Source organism: Peromyscus maniculatus, chromosome 4, assembly GCF_049852395.1.
Source record: "Peromyscus maniculatus bairdii isolate BWxNUB_F1_BW_parent chromosome 4, HU_Pman_BW_mat_3.1, whole genome shotgun sequence".
In the NCBI taxonomy this organism is placed as follows: domain Eukaryota; kingdom Metazoa; phylum Chordata; class Mammalia; order Rodentia; family Cricetidae; genus Peromyscus; species Peromyscus maniculatus.
Window position 1 is genome coordinate 88,772,314 of NC_134855.1, and position 18,136 is coordinate 88,790,449.

The window sequence follows — 18,136 nt, forward strand, 5'->3', positions numbered from 1 at the left end:
AAGAATTTTGAATGCTCTCCCAATAAATAAATGGTAAATGTTCACAGTGATATTCAAATCACTATGTTATTAAAATATATACAGGCATTGAAATATCGCATTGTGTCCCATACAAATAATTATGGACCTCAGAAGAGAGCATACTACTGCTGCATTTGTAAGCCAGTAGCATTCCAAATAATTATCCTTATACCCATATCTAAGTGTAGACTCTCATGCCTTACCAAAAGTCTTTCTTTAGCATACAGAGACCACTACAAAAAGTCACAGCTGATCAAAGCATAGAGAACAACTGACTCTCAGATCCACAGTCCAGATAGATTTCTACCTAAGGCTCAGGGAATGTCATAGAAGAGGGTACAGCACAATGTAAAACTCAAGGACAAGGAAATATTCTGTAAGATTGTATCTTTGACTTGCCAGAATAAGACTCGAATGAAGAAATACTATTTGGCATGCCACTGTGAATGGAAGAAATCTCACAGGACCGTAACCCTAGATGAAGAGCTAGAGTCAATTAATGGCAATTGTGAGAGGGAATAATCAGTTTTCTCATAGCTGAGACCTCTGATTATCCAATACCAAGTGGTCAGCCTTAAAAACCTATACATATAAACAACACTAAATAGACTCAGAAAGTTGTGTTTATATTCTTACTCATTATATGTGTGTACATATCTCTGTGTGTTTAAGAATAACTGAAGAAAAGGAGGTCATGAATTAGAGAAGGAAATGAAGGGACATGGAGGAGGTTTAGGAATGGGGAGGATAGTATAATTATATTTAATTAGAAATAAAATATGTTTAAAAATTAAAGAATAAATTTAAAAAATAAAGGGGTAATTTTGGATCTGTTCAATAATAAAATAATTGCTTTATAACACAAATGATTATGTCAATAAACAGCTTTTCATACTTGAATCCTTTAAGATACATATTAACTTACATGTCTTTTTAGTTTTTCCAGCACGAATCCAATCATACAGACTAATGTTCAAATTTTTAAAAATTACATTACAAAAATTGTGCATAGATAATTCAGTATGAATTACCTTAGATAATTTTGTCTTCGATTCAGGCTTATCTTTGATAACAAAGTCATTAAGGAGACGAGATCGGTCATAGTTGGCATGTTCAGATTCATCCATGTAATCCTTATCTTTGCCTAGAGCTAAAACAGAAAAAGAAAAAGTTATATGCATTTTTGTCCACTCATTTTATTCAGAAAATACCTCACTTAAAATCTGTGCTTTTTGGAGAGCACCGTGGTCCCTAATGCTCATGTACAGGGCATAGTCTCTGAACTGGAGTGAGATAGAAGTAGGTGGACACCATCTCCCGACCTCTGGTGCCAATGCCTTTAGGATGATCAGATATGGCCCAGAACTTGAAGGACATAGCAGGGTGCCTGTCCCAGGGGCTTTGGGGCATGGTCATGGCAGTGAAGCTGCTACTGGGGGCCATGACATATGATATCTATGAATCCATGTTTACTTTGGAAGGTGATCATAGACCAATCTTTGTTAGTAAGATTGGCTACTTACATCAGGACACAATCCTGGGTGAAGGCCTTAACTTCAGGATATCCTGGTTCCAGTACTCTATCATCAATGACGTTTGGGCTAGACCCTAAAAAAACTCTTCCATTACAGGCTCAAAAGACCTGCAGCTGGTGAATTTTTCCCTGCAAGTGGTGTTTGACTCAAAGTTAAGGACCCCCCCCCCCCGGCCTCCAGCATTTAACAGAGCCTAGGGTAGACCACTAGGAGTGAGTGCTGCTGTTGATTGTCAACAAGAGTGTGATCTCCAGGTTTACTGCCTCACAGCTGATTACCCAGTAGGCTCAGGTATCACCCTTGATCAGAAAAGAACTGGCAGAGCACACAAGGACTTCAACCTCATCTTGAGTGATGCAGTTATCACAGATCTGAGCTTTAGCCAAAAATACCCAGCTGCTATAGAAGCCAAACAAGTGGCCCTGTGGGAAGCCCAGTGGGCTCTACCTTTGGTGGAGAATGTAAGGCAGGAACAGCAAGGGAAGATAGTGCAGGCTGAGGCTGCCAAGAGGCTCCCTGAAGCACTGAGTCGGAATCCTGGCTACATCAAGTGCAGAAAGATCTGGGCCACCCAGGCCCTCTCTAAGAGGTTTGCCATGTCACAGATCAACATGTTGCTGCTGTCAATCTAGTGCAGAATCTACAGGATGAACGCTGTACTCTGGGGAGTGACAGCCTCATCAAAGGTAAGAAAAGAGTGTGGCTATCATGAGCACTACCTCCAGAGATGTGGATATGTTTCTTCTCCAGAGAAGCATGCCCCACCCCTATTCATGTGTCTTTGTCCCTATGCACCTGTCCTCTTGGATTAAGGATGACTGAAGATCATACATTCCTGAGGGCTTTCTCTGTCCCTGTATTGGCCCAGGAATATTGAGGCAGTGTGTGATTCTCAGTGATTTCCTAAGGTATCGTCCCTTCCTCAGAATCGGGAGAGTTAACCACCACCCCATGAACTCTCACTCGGGAGGCAGAGCCAGGCGGATCTCTGTGAGTTTGAGGCCAGCCTGGTCTCCAAAGTGAGTTCCAGGAAAGGCGCAAAGCTACACAGAGAAACCCTGTCTCGAAAAAAATCAAAAAAAAAAAAAAAAAAAAAAAGAGAGAGAGAGAAAAAGAAAAAGAAAAAAAAGAAAAAAGAAAATTTCTGTACTTTTTAAGTTTCTCAAGTTTAGTTAAACAAAATATTTACATAATGTCTATCTAAAGGATAAGCTCAAAACAATCACACAACTGCCTGCCCTTAATTACTGTCTTAATGCTGAAGCTGAGAATGACATCCATGTGAACTCAGCAGCTCTGTGCTTCTTAATGTATATAAGACCTTAAATACACACCCAGAGCCATGAAAACTATTTTAGACATATTGTATGACTTGAAATTTTAGGTGGAGATATTTGTAATGATTGAGTAGATTCTTGATGGGGGATGTGTTTCTGTATGCTGTGAAAATGTATTGCTCTGATTGGTTGATAAATAAAGCCATTTGGCCTATGGCAAGGCAGCTTAGAGGCAGGTGGGAAATCCAGACAGAGAGACAGAAAGAAGATGGGGGTAGACACTGCTAGCTGCCATCAAAAGAAGCCAGATGTAAAAGTACCAGTAAGCCACAAGCTACATGGCAGGGTATAGATTTATAGAAATGGGTTAATTTAAAATATAAGAGCTAGCTAGCAAGAAGCCTGCCATGGCCATAGTTTAAAAATAATATAAAACTCTGGGTGTTTACTTGTGTCTGAGTGGCCATAGGACCAGGCAGGACACAGGAAAACTTCTGACTACAGATTCTTAATCACATTTTGATATTACAAATACATTAATTTGGGGTTCATCGCCTTAAAATTTGAGAAGTTTTAGAAATCCGAGTTTGACTAAAGGGTTAAAGAAGTCCACAAAACCAAACTATAAAAGATATGTTAACTAATATTTTGAAGACTACAGAAATTAGGTGATTAAAAATTACAATTGCCAAGAAAGTGTAAAAAATTAAAATGATTAGAATAATAAAACTATATTACATTATAAGGTCAGTTGCATAAGAAGATGTCTATAAGGAATAATTAACATAGAGTATAAGACAGGAAATATCTATGATGGCTATTTCTACCATAAAGAACTATGAATATTTTACAAAATTCATATTTCATAAGACTCAAATATCTCATTAAATGTTATATATTTAACCTTTTCCAAGAAATAAGAGTTTTGGAAATAATTATCAAAGTTGTTTATAGCAATCAAACATGAACTTGACATGAAGGACTGTACACAGTACTTTGAATAATTCAGTCAGCTGACTTAGTACAGGGAAGAAAAGCAATGTTTCTCACAAAGAGAACATTAGTTTATTTAACTATTAACTTTAAATACATATTATATTATGATGCATATGAAGCTACTATGATAAAAACATTAGTATAAGCTGTTTATGTATCTTATCTCCTAAGATACATTAATAACCGGTTATGTAAGATGTTCTGAATATTTAGTGTTTAAATTTGTTACTTAACCTAATTATGATTCCATGGACAGAAAAATGATCCTCTGATTGACAGTTACTATTTGCTCACAGCCACAAACTTTATATGCATTGCTTTCTTTAACTTAATAACTTTGTGAAGTATATTATTTTTGTTTACATTTAATAAGTACATAACCTGAGAATTAATGATTATGTAAAATTATAATGCTAATAAGATATGCATGAAATTAAAGTCTATGTATGATTTTAAAGCTGATATTTGTGAATATTAAATAATATTTCCTACAGATTAAGGCAAACTACATATCATTAATTTAATAATTAGTCACTAAACCACTTCTCTAAGTAAAAGTCTTAATATAATAGTAACAAACACAACTTCCCCTTCATAAAACATACATGAAAGATAAGAAAAAAATTAAGAAAACTATGTCATATGGCTATGGCATTGGAGAAAATACGATAGGAGGGAAAGAAACAGGTGATAAAAGAAGTGGTGTTGCCGGGGCGGTGGTGGTGCATGCCTTTAGTCCCAGCACTCGGGAGGCAGAGGCAGGCGGATCTCTGTGAGTTCGAGGCCAGCCTGGTCTACCAATTTGAGTTCCAGGAAAAGCGCAAACTGCACAGAGAAACCCTGTCTCGAAAAACCAAAAAAAAAAAAAAAAAAAAAAAAGTAAGGACATTTAAGTATAGATATGAAAAGGAAGAGCAAAAGTTACCCATGAAAACTGGAAGAAGAGGTCATCCAGTGACAGCAATAAGTGCACATTGTTTGGACAGGAGGGAGGGGCTAGTATGTGTGTTTCTCCTTGTCTTCCTGCCCCTATTCTTTTCTTCTTTCCCACATGAGACAGCAATCAGGATCCCCATGTGTGGTTAAACAGGAGAAGGTAAAAGATAGCTAACACTGGAGAGCTTGCACTGGCCAGTAGGTCAAAAAGATGCCAGAGGCCAACCTATTCCTGTTATTTCCTATTCTAGTGACATTTTCTCTCCATTCAATGGATAAATATATTTAGCTCTGCAGTGTACTTTGGATGATTCCAGGTGGGATACAGCACAAAGCACAATAATGTACTTCCTACCTCAATGAACTTGACAGTGGTAAAGAAGAAACAACAAATGTATTAGAAACTAATATAGTCAATGAGAAATAGAAACTGGAGGAGAAGTTGGGAAAGTAAATATTAGGTAGGGAAAGACTGTAATGTTTTTAAAAAGGTTGCCAAAAGCTGCCACCCAGAACTAACCCTGGAACAAAATGTCACTGAGGGAAGTGAATTTCAATGGAAGCACGATACAGGCAAAGGATTACTAAGGACAGGTTCCTGAGGTAGAATATGCCATCCTGCATGTTCCAGGCAGTGGTAGTGATGCTGCTGGGGAAGGAAAGAGAAGGGCATGACATGGTGATGTGTGAGAGTGGCGGTAGAGGAGAAGGGTAGAATCTGTAGATCTGTGAACCACTGGGTAGCCTTTATCTTTCATCTTAGTTAAACAGGGTGACACCAGAGTGGCATCATCTCTATTTTAACAAAACCAATACTGCAAAGAAAAGAATAGACTGAGGTGCTAAAGGCAGAGGAAAAAGAGACTAAGACCTTGTAAAGACTGAGGAAAGAAGATGTGTTTGGGTCAAGTTGATAGGGATGCTAATACTTGTCAGATCAAAGAGTCATTTTTTTAAAAAGACAATTTTATTGAATATAGCATACATAAGAAATAAGTCAGCAGCAGTTTTGGTAGTCATGACTGGAATAGAAAAGGGTCTCAGTGTCATATATTACTTTACCACATCTTTAAAATTCATGCTGGCAGCCTTGGTTTTAGCTTTTAGGATGTTGAAATCATAACCTGAAGTCCTTCATCCCATGTGTAGCAGAACTGGTGTGCTTCTGCTCTATATTTATACTCAGGAATCCATGCCACTATGCATGTTACTGCCTCATGCAGAAAAAGGACTGCCATGCAACACTCTGGAGACTTGAGAGCAACAGAAGATTCAAAGAGGGAAAAACATAACTATATAAAAGTTTCATGCATTCATTAAATCTAAATGCTGTAAACACTAGATGGTAAATATGATCCTCAAATTGACAATGATAGAAGCATCAATCCAGAAAGCAAAGATTACGTACAAATACATAACAGAAGGCATGCAATGAAGTTTCTAAGATTATCTTGATTACTTCAACTGATATTCTAGGACCATTTTAATTATAGAGAGGATCATCTCATGGACAAGGGAAACTAGGCTGCATAAAATGGAGAAAGTGAGCTGGACACTAGCTTGCTGAGAGAGTATGTGATATTGATAGGTATGTTAAGCTACTGGTGCCCTGACTTCTGTATCATGATGGACTGTGCCTTGAGCTGTAAGTGAAAGAAAATAAACCCACCCCAAGCTGCTTTCATCTGAGTGTTTTATCACTGTCCCAGGAAAAAATACCCTAGGTATAGGTTAAAATAGGATTAAGAGTGGAAAATACAGTATGAAAAGAAGATACGATAGTTTATTTTAGATTTGGCATAGTAGAAATTCATTCCTGCCCCAGCTCTAGATCTTTTCTATTATTCTTACCAGGGGATGTTTGAATCATAACTATCAGAACTTTAAATTGTCTTAAGTTGGTATTTCTGCCTGTCTACATCTGTGGGCAACAATGGAGAGGACCATATTGTGTTTAGATTCCTGAAGCTAATCAAATCCCCTTTGCTAGTGGATCTCCTGAAATATAAATGAAATCTGCCAGTGTGTTTTGGGTCTTACTAAAGACAGTATTATTTGTATTCAAATCTCCTCGTTTGACAATGCATTTTTTTCACAGATGCCTACAATATCAATTAAATTTCAAATAAAAAATTCTATGAGTAATAACATTGAAATTTTGTATTAAACATCCATCATATTTTCCCTTCTATAAACTTTTTCTTCACATCATAGCATTTCAGAAATTAAAATAAGGTTCACAATATACATATTTAACAAACATGGTAACTCTCCACTTTCCCCTGAAAGTTCTTGTAATTTAATGGTGCTTCTGGCACTTAATTGCATCTTGACACTCAGAAAATGAAAACTTAAGAAAAAAATGACTTTCAAAGCACCAACCACAGAAGCTTCTGGGCCAGTAACACTTGATGACATTTGCCATAACCAATAGAACTCTTACTGATTTTTCCTTCCCCAAAGGTCTAACAACATGCACCCAATAAAAGAAAACAGTTTTAAATTTAAGAAAAGTTAAATCACATGTTGACATAAGGAAGCTAATAGAGTGAGAAAAGTATGAACTGTAGCTTCAACAATATAACTTAAAATCTAGGCTTTCTGGGCCGGGCATTGGTGGCGCACGCCTTTAATCCCAGCACTTGGGAGGCAGAGCCAGGCGGATCTCTGTGAGTTCGAGGCCAGCCTGATCTACCAAGTGAGCTCCAGGAAAGGCGCAAAGCTACACAGAGAAACCCTGTCTCGAAAAACCAAAACCAAAAAAAAAAAAAAAATCTAGGCTTTCTCATTTACTATTAAAATGACAGTGGGTTTGCAAGAGTCTCCTAACATAAAACTGGGAAGTACTAAAATATTTATAGGGATTACTTCCTAGGACTAAATGGAAAAAATCCATGAAAAATTACTTGAAAAAAATATTAAACAAACACATATTCCTTCTGTTTGCTATTAATTTACAATTCTAGTACTTATATATCTGTAAGATAAATGGCATTTGGAGTTTCTTAAAAGGACATAACTTTCATTTTCTACCCTAAGTAGGTGTCTTTGATAAAAGAATAAATTTTGCAACCAGAACTGAGATTATAATTTCAGTAGCTATCATATTCCAACTGCCATTATTTCTGATAATGTCATTTCATCTAATTATTTATTCTATTTTACCAAAGGTACAAGAGTGATGCCTGGGAATGGATGAGGGTCCTTTTGGAGAATTTTGAATATGTGAGAACATTATCAGTCTGTTTCCCTAATTTGAAACTTTTCTATTTAAAGTTTATCTAGGGTTATCAGAATATATGAAAATGCATAATTAAATAATTATAGTGGGTTAACATTTTCATGTTTATAATTTACATGTCTTATCCAACATACATTGTATTACTTGACTGTCACAAAAATCTTAATTCTATCCTGCTTGATATCCATAGTATAAGAAGGGAATGAACAATGTCTTCATTTTACAACTCAGAAAGCTGACGTACAAATGGTGTGAACCCAGGTAGTAAGATGTAGGATTGGCATACAAAATTACCCCCTTTGAATGATAACATATTCATTTTTTTATCCATATGGAACTTTCTTTGGATGATCCCTATATAGATTATTCAGGGATTTAATATAGTGATAATGAGGACCCAGGAAGTAATAAAGTTTTTCTATTCCTGTACTTCTTATTTGTCTATAACCATAACTTATTTCTATACTACTATTGCAAGAGAGTTCCATCCATGCTATTGATAGTACTCAGAGAACCCTAGTATGCCTGTGCACCAGTGTTTACTCCACGTAACATCTTATCTTATTCAGGGCAAAAATTTGCCAAGCATTTATTCCTAACAGGTTGTTGTTCATTTTTCCTTGTAATGAATGGCAAAGCAGCCAGAGGATGGTACACCAGACTCTCTGAAAGTGTGTGGATGTATCAATATAATCTGACTTATTTCTGCTCCTCACTCCTGTAACTGATCTTAAAATATTTTTGTGCATAAAATAGGTATCATATAATATTGTTGATTATAGGGCTACAAATGCTAACGTGATGAACAAGGTCTCTACATTTTCATCTCCAGTAGGGATCCCTAAATAAATCATACAATTTTAAGTCACAATACCCGTTCTGAAGAAATGCTTTGGGACAGAAGGGGGAGATGGTGTAGATCGGGTTTATTTTAATGTGAGGTTCTGAGATGAGAGCAATATTATGATGAATGAAAAATCACAAGAATAAGTTGACTGCAGCACTTTTACTGGAAAGGAGCATTAAAAACTGGCCTATATAGAATAGACCCAGATTTCACAGGGCCTCTGAAGGCCGAAGTAAGTTTATATTTTAAAAGCAATGAGAAACCCTGGAAAGACTGGAGCAGAGAAATAATGAAATTTAATTTTCCTTTCAGTATAGCACTGTGGAAAATAGACTGTAAGGATGCAAGAGTTTGATCACAGAGTCTAATTAGACACCCATTGCATCGGGATAGCCAGGAAGTCATTGACCAGACTACGTAAAAGAGTGAATGGGGTAAGCAGTGGTCATATTCTGAATGTGTTTTGAAAGTTGAACCAAGAATACCTGTTAATTATACAAGTTTGACAAATAACTTAAAATGTTTGCCATAAATGTAATGTCATCACCGCAAATGGGGATTTAAGAATAATTCTCTTATGTCTGTAACCTTTAAGTAGGTTAGCTATGTTAGTTGGTAGTTGTTCCTTATATCATATTTGATATGAAATGCTTTTGGGAAACTAATAAAATTTGATAGAGATAATGTCAATGTAAGGAAAGCAAAATTACCATATAATCATTTAGCCATATTACTCTAAGAAGCAACAATTACTACTCAGTCAGTCTGAACTACTGAGCTTGTAGAAAGCAAGTAAATGTCTTAACTTTTTAGTAAGACCCCTTACTAAGAGGCATTAATAACATTAACAAAGTTTTGACATTACAATTTGATTGGATAAACACACATTTTGACTGGCTGAAGTCAAATATACCAGTTTTGATTAGATAAGTTTATTTTATTTCTAAGTTAATTAATTTTAAATTGTCTAGTCATAATCAAACACATCCATGTTAATTATCATATCCTTGTCATTTTCCAACTTTAATGGGATTCCAAAACTAATGATTTCAAAATTATAATTTTGTTGAATGATTTATGTGAATGCATGGGTGAATAAACGAATAACATAACTGAATGTGTACTCTTGAACCCATGTACACACTTGTGTGCATGCACATGTATGTGTGTGTGTGTTTTATAAATACAGATGGCAATGACATTCTGACTTTATGAGATGCTTCAGGAAAAGCAGAATTCAGCATTATGTCACACAATAGAATGGAGAAAACAAACAACAATAAATTTTGAACGTCTGGTTAGTTTTAATCAATCATTTCCACAAGTACATTTTTCCATGCAGTTTAATCACAGAAACTGAAAATATTACAGAATGAGTCTTATGTGGACAGCACTATTTATGTTTTACCTTAAAGATCTTTGTGCATGTGATAATAATGAAAGAGAGGATGAGGATTAAGACTTCCAGGGAACTCCAGTTCCCTATTGGGTAGCTTTTCATCATCTGAAAATTTATTGTATCCATTGAGAACTAGTTTTCAAATTTTTCAAGAGGTGATAATAATAAACTCACCCTCAAGGGATTTTATGAGAATTACATGAGGTGAACTAAGAAAAGTGTTGTGTGATAAGAAGTTCAGTGAATTACTGTTGTTATGTTACATCATAAGTATCATATTTGATGGTAATAGGATCTCTAAACATGAATTGGTATGGCAAAGACATGGGGATTCATCAGAATTTAAATGTGAAAATAAACTGAGTCACTAAACACATCAATGAATTTTTTTGGGTATCCTAGTAGCCATGGTAAAACTATACTTCTTTGTTTAAGACAAGAGTCAGACAAACTATAAATTATTGATTCTAATTTACAAATCAAATCACAAATACTCAGAGACATGAAATAAAATGCCACAATTACAGAGTTAGTAGATACAAGAATGATTTGATCGATGGCTGGATTAGAAAAGTACATTTTAATCAAGAAAGACTTGAAGAAGGCAACCGTGATTGTTAGTACTGTTTGTCATTTGATAGGATCTGGAATAATCTAAAACACCAGCCACAGGGCAAGCATGTGAGTGGTCATCTAGGTTAGGCTAAGCTCTGGCCATATCTGTGAGGAACTAAAATGATTAAGTTAACTGAAGTGGGAAGACCCACCCTACATTATTTGCCTTGTGTGCTGGACTATATAAATGGAATTAGTGGCTGAGCACAAACACCACTTGCACTCTGCCTTTAAGAGGTGATGCAAAGTGACCAGTTACCTCAAGCTCTAGCCTGCATGGTTTCCCTACCATGATGGATCAAACACTTGAACTATGAGCCTAAAAATAGATCCTCCTTCCTTAAGTTGTTTTTATCAGGATGTTTATCATAGCAGCTGGAGAAGTAACTAAAATATCAGCTCTGCAGGAAGCATAAGCTCTAATGCAATAAAAATAAGTTCTTCCTTCAGAGCTCCTCCTTCAAGGAAGGGGAAATATCAGTCCTCAATGAAACAGTGTCTACATGCAGTCAGTTATACTGCAGCATTAATATTCTCATGAGCAGTGCCAAGTAGTTCACTGTGAAAAGGGAAAGTCATTACACAGATGCACTTGTTTGGTTCACAGTGCTTGGAAATTCCTGTTTAATGCCTTCAGATACAATGGTGCTCCGAAGGCAAATGCAGAAAATAAGACTGCTTGGCATTTGCAGCTGAACATGCATTGCTGACATGCTCATGTTTATTTAATTATACTCAATGCTTCTTACTTCCTTTGACCTCCTTTCAATGATAAGGAAAACATCATATTACAGAGATGCAGTAGACTTTATTTTTTGTTATTTGACTATTTTATACTTTTAATATCATACTCATCTCAGACACAGGACTACTTTCAAATCCACCTAACTTTTTTTTTTTCCTTGTCAAGACCAATTTGTGCTGCCCAAACATCTTTACATGTGTGGTCTTCTATTAGAGAGTGGTTGACTTACTGAGGACTACACTCTTAGAGAAGACTGTCTTTTCCTCTCACAGCAGAATGAGACAATGTCACAGAGACAATATCTTCAGGGCTAGTCATTGAATTTCACACCAAACTTCCATCTCCAGGCTGGAATTTGGTCTGGTTTGGGGTTGCATACATTTTGTGCATGCTGTCATAAATACTGTGAGTTATATCTGCAACTTCCCTGCTGTATCCTATAGACACTGTTTCCTTTAGTCACCCACTCCTCAAGCTATTATACTCTTTCTTCCCCCTCCTCTACCATGAACTTTGATCTGTTGGAAGACTGGATGTAGTATATATGTTCAATAAGGGCTGAGAACTCTGTAGTCGTTTATTCTCCACATCATGGCCAATTGTAGACTTCCTTGTTAATCCCCACCTACTGTAAAGAGAACCTTCTAAGAGATAAGTGATAAAAGTATCTGTCAACTAGGAGCTATATCCACATGGATTATGTGGGTGTTCAGCATGATTATAGTCACACAAATATTAGCAAATTTCCTTATAATGGCAGTTTTCCATTTAAATACGGTTTGCGAAATTTGAAATGGGTTAGTTTTTTTTCTCTCCTTTTTAATGTCAGTCTTGCTATCAGCTCAGATTAACCTGAAAGCTGTAATCTATTTCAGCATTCTGAATACTGGAGTTATAGACTGACAAATTATAAAATATCAAGTGTAAAGCTGGACAAGTAGAAGGATATCAATATCAGATGGGTTGAGACCCACCAACACAATTTGTTCCAATCTACTGGGTTTAGGAAAAAATACATTCAATTTGGAATAACAAATTTTCAAAAAAAATAAGATCTGTGGAATTGTAATGAGAGTATTTTGATTCTGGAGTAATTGTTAAAGTATTAAGTGGTACTAGTTTAGTAAAAATTTAATGTAAACTTTACTACCTGTGTGGATGTGTTGAATAAAGAAAACCAAGTATTTTCATGTTGTTTTGTTTTCAGAAAATGAGTGAGTGAAGTTCATGCTACAAAATGAGGTATTGAAGCAAAAAACTTTCTTGTGTTCTGATGAAATGTTCCTTTTGATTTTTTATGTGAAATGAACCAGATAACGTTTAATTAGGAAATTAATAAGGTAGCCCTGTTTCTATGCCAGCTTTAAAAATATTATGAAAACATGATTAATTTGTAGTTCTCAGAATGTTGTCACAACACAGTTCAAGGTAGTGCAAATGTTGAAATGTCTTGACAATCTCTAAAGAATTAGAACAAGATAAAAACATTGGGCTAGGCATTTTTTGTCTTGGCTACATTTATGTTTAGCCAGGAAATAATAAAAAGTGTGGATATTCATGTCACCCCCTAGACAAATTAAACCTGATCATGTGTTGCTGGTGTGATCAGAGAATTTTAAAATTCTTAAATTAAAATTAAAAATTAGAAGTCTTCAGTCTCTCCACACTTAATCAAAAAGGCAATGCAAACACATCAACAGTATTTTCATAAAGAAAACTCATGATCAGTATCTGTTAGTTATAGATTAATTTTGAACTTTATAGGACATGTATATTATTCACTAATGGAGAACCAGGATAGATCTTTCAACTTTTACTAGCACAAAAAGCATTCAGTGGCAAAATTTGGTAATTTCATGATATCAGTGTAAATATATTTATTTGTATAGAATGGAAAGAAATTCATAAGAAGTTAAAAGTAAAATTCACTGACATTTGTTATAGTATTATTCACTGCAGTCTCATATTATTTGAGTTTTAAATTGTGTGATAAGTCAATTAATAATTATAAAACTCAGATTTTTATATTCACTGCTCAAATTTTAAAGACCCCAAAATGAACACTTTTATGCAAAATTATTCTAGATTTGAAGAACATAGTTTATTTTTGGCGAGAGGAAAATTACTTGGAAATTAACTCACCCAAGCAAAACTCACTGAAGTCAGCAAAGGAACATTTGAGAGTAGAGTCTTTTTTACTCTCCTCAGAATTAACTGTAAAACAAAGACACTTTGTAATTTGGGGAAATAAATGCATAACTATAAAATGCCTATAATACCTGATGTCTAAATGATGCTCAATTTAAAAAAAGAGTTTTAAGTTAATGTATGGAGATTTAAATTTTATTTGAACAACAGTCAAAATTTAACTTTTAACAAAACACCACCTATGTTACATTTTAACATGTTCATTCTCTTGAGCAATTAACACCATTGTAAATGACTGTAAGTTGACTCTAATAGAAAGTGTTGCTCTATTATTGAAAAGAAAATATTAGCATTCCCAAGTTGTCCAGAAGAAGAAAGAACTGCTAGCTTAAAAACTTTTCACAAGCTGACCCTGACTTTCAGGAAATGAAGTGAACAGGGAAGAAGTATCAATCTGACAATCCACAATCTTTTTTAAAAGGAACTCCTGCTCTTTTTAGGACACTCAATGATACCACTGCAAAGTCCAGATTACCCAATAGACCCACAAAACAATTTTGGGGGTCAGGTTCCAAAAGGTCTCAGTTTTAAGGGAACTAAGTCTATGTTGATGGTACAGGGGGAGGGGGATATAAAAATGAATTTGGAGTTTTCACACACAAGGCATTTTGTGCCATGGTGGTCACATATGTCAACATCAGGATGTCTCTCCTGAGAGCAAAGAGGAGTCTTTCAAAATTATCAGGGAAAGATGTTTTCCAACATCAACCATCATCAATCCAGCTTGGGAGACATTTTGTTTGTGACATATGTCCCTCCACACACAAACAATTAACTTTTCTGTGTGTTAACAACATAGCTTAAAAAAAGAAAAGTAAAACAAAATTCTGCATTTTTATAAAGACTCTTAATGGAATACATTTTCATTGGAAAAACATCAAGAGGAGAATGGGAAAATATAAGCATCTATTGAATGACAGAGTATGGCTCCATTTTATGATCAGGGTTGTCTAAAAGTATATTATGTGTCTTACATGAGTAAATGTGTGAACAAGAGTATGCCAGCTCCAATTTTTCTTCACTATGGCATCTTTTTTGGTATATCCTTTAAAATTCAACTCTGTTCTGCTCCCAATACTGTGGTGATATTGTGTCCCCCAAAATATTGTGCACTCTAATAAACTTATCTGGGGTCAGAGAACAGAACAGCCACTAGATATAGAGGCCAGAAAATGGTGGCACACACGCCTTTAATCCTAGCATTCCAGAAGCAGAGATCTGCCTGGATCTCTGTGAGTTCAAGGCCACACTGGAAACAGCCAGGCGTGGTAACAAGAGCCTTTAATCCCAGGAAGTGATGGCAGAAAGCAAAAAGGCATACAAGGCGTGAGGACAAGAAACTAGAAGCTTTTGGCCTGGTTAAGCTTTTAGGCTTTTGAGCATCAGTTCAGCTGAGACCCATTTGGATGAGGACTCAGAGGCTTCCAGACTGAGGAAACAGGATCAGCCGAGGAATTTGCAAGGTGAGGAAGCTGTGGCTGGTTCTACTTCTCTGATCTTCCAACATTCACCCCAATACCTGGCTCTGAGTTTGCTTTTATTAATAAGACTCTCTAACAATTCGTGCTACACAATACCACCTCATCTCTAGTTATCAATTCTTTACTGTTTTGGTATCACTATGAATGAAAACAGTTGGTATTTCTTACTTTTAAATATATTAATTCCATAACAGCTGGATTCATTGTGAAATTTTCTTACATTTCTCAAATCTTTTATGGCCTTCCCATTTCCCTCTCTTTTCCCTATCTGCCTCTTACTGATCCTTTTATTATTCTCTAATAGTCTGACTTTGACTTTGCTTTCCTGACTGTGCCTTCCTTCCCCAGATTCAAAGCATATTCTATTTGTCTCTTTGAGTCTGGCCTTATCTCACTTAATATGAACATCTCCAATTCTATTCTTTTCCCTGAAGTGACAAGCATTCCATTCTCTGTCTTGATGGATAATGTTCTATTGTGAATAAAGGTCACATTTTGTTTACCCGTCTATGTATTGATGGGCATAAGATGGCTCTGTAAAAGCTATTATAAATGAGGCGTTAATATACATGGGCATGTAGGTATCCTTACTATATTCAGCCTTTGCTTCAATTAGAAGCATAAAAATTAATTTCCAAAATGAATTTACAACTATTTTGCATTATTAATAGTGTATAGAGTTCTTTGTTTATATATATCCTCTCCAAAATTCATTAGTATGTTTTGTTTAGTTGTTTTGTTTGTGCCTCCCTTGTTTGACTGATAGCCATTCCAAATGAGATAAGATGGAAGTACATTTTAGAAGATTTTGCTGTTGTTATTTGTCTGTTTGGTTTTCTGTTTTGTTTAGATAGATTCTCACCCTATAGCTGAGATTGGCTTTGAAACAAGATGGAAGTACATTTTAGAAGATTTTGCTGTTGTTATGTGTCTGTTTGGTTTTCTGTTTTGTTTAGATAGATTCTCACCCTATAGCTGAGATTGGCTTTGAAACAATTATATATTGACCATGCTGGCTTCAGACTAATAATCTGCCATTCTCCACATCCACAGTGTTGGGTTTCAGACACAGTTTACCAAGCCTGGAACTTGATGGAGCTTTACACTCAATTTCCCTGATGACTTCACTTGTCAGATATTTTATATGTACTTGTCGTCCATTTACTCCTTCAGTTATAAATTGTCTTCTCAGTCCTTTGATCATTCTGATTGTTTGTTCTTTATGTGTTTATTTTTTTCTTGTAGATCTTTATTCTGGAAATTAATCTACCAACAGATGAATAGCTATCCCTTCCTTGTTTCTTCCGCTATGCAAAAGCATTTCAATTTGATGCAGTCCCATTTGTCAATTCTTATTATTTTTTTAGCCATTGGAGTCATATTAAAAAAGTCTTAGAATATTTTTAAGTGTTCTTATTTTTCCCTCTTAAGTTTCTGGTTTATGCCAAGGCCTTTGATCTATTCTGATTTGCTTTTTGTGAATGATGATACAGAGGTATAGAGTTTCTTCTGCATGTTATTTTTCAAGTGTTTGCTAACGATTCTTTTATCTACAACATCTATGTTGGCAACATTGTCACTGTAAGGTGACTATAGATGCAGAGATTTTTTTAGTCCATGTATTGAATACTGTGCCTGTGCCATGTTGTCTTTAGTACTATGGAACTGTAGTGTGGCTTTGTTTGCCTGCTTCCATGTTTGAGAAAGAGAGTGTCTATGGAGGACAGGCTAGCCTGGACCTCACTATATAGCCCGGTTTGGCCTCAACATCATGAACTTCTGCCTAAACCTGTTGAGTGCTATGATTAAAAGCAATGCATTTACTCAATGCATTTGAGTAACAGGAGGCAAAAATGGATACTTATCTCATTCTGATCCCAGAGCAATGATTTAACTTTTGCCCAATTCAATAAAATGTTATTGGTAGCTTTGCTGAATATAATTTCTATTACATATAGTCATATTCCTTATATTGCTAATTTCTTCAAGAGTTTTCATGATAAAAGGTTTTTGAATTTATCAGAGGTCATTTTTGTTTCTATTGAGAATACTTTGATATTAATGTCCTTCAGTTTCTTTACCTGATATATTACATTTATTGATTTTCTTATGTTGAAATATCCATTCTTGAATCACTAGAAAGAAATCAACTTTCAATCATTTTAGCATGTTTTAAAATAATGTTTTTATTTACTTATTTTTGAGAATTTCATACATGTTGGTATTAATTCCCCTCCTTAACTCCTTCTAGCTCTTCTCCCACCTCCCTACCCAGCCATATCTATGTTCTTTCCCTTTCTTAAAACACACACACACACACACACACACACACACACACACACACACACACACACACACACACAAAGACAAAAGTCCCATTTGTGTTGGCCAACTACTGCTTATGAAGCCCACTTTGGAGTATGGTTGACATACCCAGTGTCAAGCCATGGAAGAAAACTGATTTTCTGTTTCTCAGCAGGTATCAATTGTGAAGAGTTTATTGTCTAGGTGTGAGATTTCAGGCTTTCTTTCCCTCTTCTGTGCTGAGATTTTGTCTGTGTTGAGTGTCTGTGGGCATTGTCCATGCTGCCTATCTTATTCTCTCTCTCTCTCTCTCTCTCTCTCTCTCTCTCTCTCTCTCTCTCTCTCTCTCTCTCTCTCTCTCTCTCTCTCTGTGTGTGTATGGAGATGGTGTGAGATTCCTAATGGCAGGAAGTACTAGATCTTATTTTTGTATTCTGATGAGTCATCAATCTATACCTTTATTTCAGAATTAAAACCATTTATATGTAGCATTATAATTTAAAGGTATGTACTAATTGCTGGTATTTTTTT

At 35.6% G+C, this 18,136-nt stretch overlaps 2 pseudogenes across 1 annotated transcript in view; one reads left to right on the forward strand and one right to left on the reverse strand.

Moving 5' to 3' along the window:
• The window catches only part of LOC143272642 (anoctamin-3-like), a 138,113-nt pseudogene that overhangs the window by 47,765 nt on the left and 72,212 nt on the right, over positions 1–18,136 (reverse strand). Inside the window, exons 3-4 of the transcript XR_013050270.1 lie at positions 13,755–13,826; positions 1,053–1,171 (exon numbers count right to left, since the gene is read on the reverse strand). The product of XR_013050270.1 is annotated as an anoctamin-3-like (transcript). The remainder of the gene's footprint in view (positions 1–1,052; positions 1,172–13,754; positions 13,827–18,136) is intronic.
• LOC143272806 (prohibitin-2 pseudogene) lies at positions 1,376–2,268 on the forward strand (annotated as a pseudogene).